Source organism: Vipera berus (assembly GCF_964194415.1).
Source record: "Vipera berus genome assembly, chromosome: 4".
Lineage (NCBI taxonomy): Eukaryota > Metazoa > Chordata > Lepidosauria > Squamata > Viperidae > Vipera > Vipera berus.
This window is the reverse complement of record NC_138206.1, coordinates 91,378,377-91,383,897: the sequence shown is the minus strand read 5'-3', so window position 1 is coordinate 91,383,897 and position 5,521 is coordinate 91,378,377.

Sequence of the window (5,521 nt, the reverse complement as noted above, 5' to 3'; positions counted from 1 at the left end):
CTTGCATTTTTGTGTGACTGATGGGATGATTGAAATAACAAAGGGATTCAGAAGGAAATAGACTTTTGAAGCTTCCGTAGCTTTTGTTTCAGTATCGTTTTTGCTATTGAAACAATAAAAAAAACCAAAGTTTGTTCTTGGGTTTTGGAATCAAATACAAAATGCTCAAACTGAAGATGTTTTTCAACAAGACTTGTTTATGTCCCCCAAAAATATTACAGTTCATTTACAGTTCCATTTACAAGCATGAATACAGATCAATCTACTAGTATCATTACTTGTTTTGAAGAAATATGGGTTAATTTTGTTTCAGTCCTGGATAATGAATATGTCACATCAAAAATAGTGATTTATATGAAAATCTGTGCTGCTACAAGTTTTTTTTAATTATCATTTTTCTCCCATATATCATGGATTTTGGGGAGGAAAAAATCCATGCCTGTAGGTGAAGTTGGCTGGATTATCATTTTTACAAGATCTATAGCTTTATTCAAATTTATTCAAATTGTAGCAAATAAGAATTCATATATGTGGTCCACACAGAAATTTCAGCAATATTTTCATAGATACTAATGAAAACTTAAGCTACTTATAATATAAGCAGAATTTATTTATTAATGTAATATTGCATTTCATAAACATCTGATTGGGGCCATCTTTTATGCACTAGAACAAACAAATGGGAACATTTGTTAGTTCTCGAAAAGAGATCATTAATGTGAGGCAGAAGACTGTAATAAATCTATCAAATTGATCAACTTTAGATGCAAAGGAAATTAATGATTGTTGAAACACTTTTATGGAAAGCATTTAAAATATTACAGATTTCTTGACTAGAGTTGTTGCAATCACCAACAAAATGTATGTGGTATGTTTAGTTTTCCTGTGATGTTTTTACTTTACCCAAAACATTTGTTCTGGACAGCTGTAATAGGAACACTAAACAATAGTAGTTAATGAGGAAACAAAAATATCTATTTTTGAGATGAGCACAGCTCCCTCTTACATTTGAATGTAGTGAATTTAACAAATCTGGCTTATAATGTCTTAGCAAATGAGAACACTCCCAATTTCTCATAGTATGTGAATTTGCATGGAGTTTGGGCATTTTTGAGGATGTGTTTCATTTAATTTGCCTTTTCCCCACTGGTGGTCCATCTGTGAGGAGGATCTGTGTTCCATGTGAATTAAATATATCACAATCATCAGGGCTTCTGCTATGGATGCAAGTTTTTCAGAAGTGGAGACTTTCTTTCCTATCAGTAGGATGGGGGACTAAGTACCAATTGATAAAACTGTATTGCTCTAAATTATTTTATTTAATGTAAAGGTACTAATTTTTCCAATATTATTTAAAATAACTGTATAACATGTTTTAATATGAAATCCATGGAAGCATTGATTATAGGAATATCATAGGATCACCTAACTTCTGTTATGATGATCTACATTGCATACTTATTGTGTCCATTAGGGCCTTCGTCCTTTCTTACCCTCCATCAGCACTTGAGAAATTCGAATTTGGATCAGTTCCTGTGAGCCATCCTAGTGCTAACCCATTTTGTGCAAGAAAGAGATAATAGTAACAATTGAATTTTATTATGGTATCTCCCTAATGTAAACACTGTGCTCTTTTATAGATTGGCCTGTGGTCTTTATTTATAGATTTGAAAGGAATAGTCCCTCTTTTTATGCAGGAATCATAAGTACAGAGCCCAAGAGTTGGTAGAAATTTAATTAGCAAGTTTGTTAATTTACCAACAGCTATGTTGACAGATTTCAGTAAGTTATTATTATTAAAAGAAACAACATGCCTTTAAAACATTTTTAATTACAAGAAGCATGACTGAATGAAAATGCTATAAAACTATAATTCATGTTCAGGAAAATAATAACTAGGCCAACCCCCTAATGCCTTCATTCCAAACCAAAAAAATAATAATCAAATTCTAGTCTAATGGGGTCACTGAGATGAATATTTAATATTGGTATGTCTCCATGCAGCATCCAGTTTGTTAGCCTATTGGTTCTTGCATTAAAATATATTTACTATCTCAGATGTATCCTTTCCCGTCTGAATAATGATAGAATTATTTCCTGTAATTAATTTGCCAACGCAATATTTGTTACGGTTCCTTTTTCCAATGCAGATTGAAGCAACCTTTAAATCTATTTTTGTAGATACAAATAAATAGAAGTCTCATATTAGTACCTTGAAAAAGGGGAGGAAGTAACTTTGGCTTTTATCCTGAGCCTACATGGCCTATAATCTAGTGCACAGCATTCAGGTTGATGCTCAGAACAAACTCAAGCAATCCACATGGAATTAATGTTTGCAAATACCACACATTAACTATTGCATCATGAGATGTATGGCAGAAGACCACCCACTGTGGTTTGCTCAACATCTGCCCTATGACAATTATCCAGAGGTAGGAGGCAATTGTCATAGCACTTGGCAGGATCTGGCCAAGCTTTGCTGATCTTGAATAGGCTAAGCAGAGTTGGGCCTTCTAGATCATAAATAACGATAGGTGGATAAAAATGCCACAACTTTAACAAGCTACTTGTGAACTATTACTAAGAAAACGTATCAAGTATCCATGCATTAAACTGGACCCAAGGGAGACTTTATTTTTTTTTTATTTTTTAAGAGGGTGACATAAAAAGGAAACCCACAGGTTCATTGTTGAGAACTGGATTTGTTTATTAGTTCTGGTAGAATCCATAAGCACTTTAAAAAAAAGAAATGCCTTTGGGCCATAATTTTGGGATTATAACATGCAAGAATTTCAATTGCTTATTCTACAACTCCACATAAATGCAGCTCCAAGCTATAAATAATAATTCAGATCCCCACATCCTACTGACAAAGTTATCTTGGAGAACTAAAGAATTGCCATTAGGTTTGTTTGGTAATTGTTTAAAAATATATATTTTATGTCTGGGGAATATCAAGACTTTGAGATCAACAGTACCAATGTGAACAGAGAATATTTAATATTATTTTGTTTAAAATAGAAAGAAGCTTTTTACTGTAATTTAAAAAGCAGCAAAAGGCAAGATTAATCCTGCATTCTTGATAAATATTGAAACAATTTTGTGTAATTTTGTATATATAACTTATTGTTGTACATTATGATAAATAAATATGATAAAAACTTAAAGCAACATGTGTATTATAATAATTTTAGATTGCACCATTTTTTTATAAAACAGGCAAGTTTTGAAGAGTTCAGTCTTGTTTGCTAAAAGTTAACACAAGTCTGGTTACATTTTTAAAACATTATCTTAGTTGAATATAATATTGATATTTTAAGTAATGTTAAGTAATCTATCATTAACTAATGATAAAACATCAGTTTTAGCTGAAGTTCCCAAACATTTGTTTAAAATAATTAGGCTTCAGCAACAGAGGTAGCTCTCCTTCAATATCATCTCATGTCGTTTGCAGGGCATAATGTGTGAAACCTTCAGCCAAGGAATCTAACTATGTGATTAAGTTATGAACCACTTTTATTCTGAGTTAAATCATTGACCAGTCAATTTTATGCTGTTCATGCTTCAAACCAGAGTGGATTTTCTTGTACAAGCAGATATTTTTTTCCAGTTTAAAACTCCATGGACCCAATTTAAGATCTCCTAATGAGGCCATGTGCCATTTGTAAACTACACCTTCTCTAGAACAGGAAGTACCAAACTGGGCCACACAACTGGAGGTGAGTGGTGGGTGAGTGAGCAAACTGAAACCATTATCAACCTCTGGTCCCAGTCCATGGAAAAATTGTCTTCCATGAAACCGGTCCCTGGTGCCAAAAAGATTGGGGACCACTGCTCTAAGAACCTTGACTTTTTCCCCCCAATAATTTTACTGAAATAATTTTTAAATTACTTGACTCACTGCCTAGCTTCTTTCAGGAGTCCCCCATCTTCATGACAGCTATATTCCTTCAAATGGATCTAAATATAAGATAGAAAGTGAACCATATGTCACTCTTACTGGACTATTAAGGCAGAACATTTTAGAGAGAATTGAATATCACAGTTAAACTGGGCATTCCCAGTCATGCTCCATAAAAAGTGGATCTCAGATTTTTTTTTAAAAAAACAGTGAATATACGCATCAAACTGTATGCTACATTTTTCACCAAGTTCTATGGCTTAGCTTTAGTTGCTTATTACTGTTAAGATGCCCCTTGTTAATTTTTCATGCGTTCCAATCTGAGATGTCTCAGTTGTGTGTGTATGTGATTTTTTTAAAATAACTGCTGCTTACCTGTGCCACTAAATGTTGACAGAACTTCATGTGGAACCCATGAAAATAGAAAAGAAACAAACAATACTCAAATATGTTACTTGCTCCAGATGGTTTGGGGCAATATGCTGATTCTGTAAACCACTTAAAGAGGGCTATAAACACTTTGAAGTGGTATATAAGTGCTATAATGCTATTTATTTCACAAACAAATAACTCAGAATATAAAGTCTCAACATGAACATTAATACCCACCCAATTCAATAATTTAAATTAAAGGATTAACTATGGGCAATTATTTCTGTGCTGCATTAAACAATAATGGTCACTCATGCTTACAAAGTTTGGTTCCACTCATCCCAGTGAAGTTTATATAGGACAAAATTCTAGAAAGTTGACATGCCCACTCCATTTAAAAAAGGCATTAATACCTATCAGTCTGCAAAAGATTACAGCAAAATTTCTGGAGCTCTGGATGTCTCCAATTCAGTCAGATATGTACTCTTGAAATTGAGACAATTTGCAATAATACTGAGTTTTTCCAAGAGTGTTCATCTTATCAAAATCACTATAAGAACAGAGCATAAAATGGCCAAGGAAAATCTGTGGATCTGCAGGTCAATCTCATCTTGGTTAAAGTTCATGACTCACTTTCAGAAAAATGTTGAGTAGAAATGGGATTCGTGGAAGAGCAGCAAGGCAGATGACACATCAATGTTCACACAATTTGTGTGCATGAACCATAAACCAACACAAATGAACTCCTTGTTTTTCTTGTTTTTGTGTTCTTTCTTCCCAGAGATTGGTGAGCATCAACATTATTCATTCTTTTGCTGTTACTAAATAAGGAAGTGTATTTTTCCCCCCAAACAATACAGGTAGATTTTTCTGATTTATGCTGTCTGCCAGTGCTATGTTTCCTTGAATCTTTTCTTGATATTTCTGATTGCTTACTCTGTGTGCTTAATATTTCACTGTCTTTTTGGTGATGATATTCACATTGTCCAAACAGAGTATTTATTTGTCTTTGGAGGACCATCTCATTTTGTTTATATGCGCTCTATGATATTTTATGTAGTCTTCTATAAAATCCACATTTCAAAGATTTCTAGTCTCTTTGTTGTCACATGAGTCATTGTGTGCTTCTACTTTACATCTAAGAATTGCAAAAATGTAATGGCATACGCTGGCAATTGTTGCCTCAAAACTGTTTTAAAACATACATGTGTTGCAATTTGTCTTATATGTACAATATGTGCTACTATT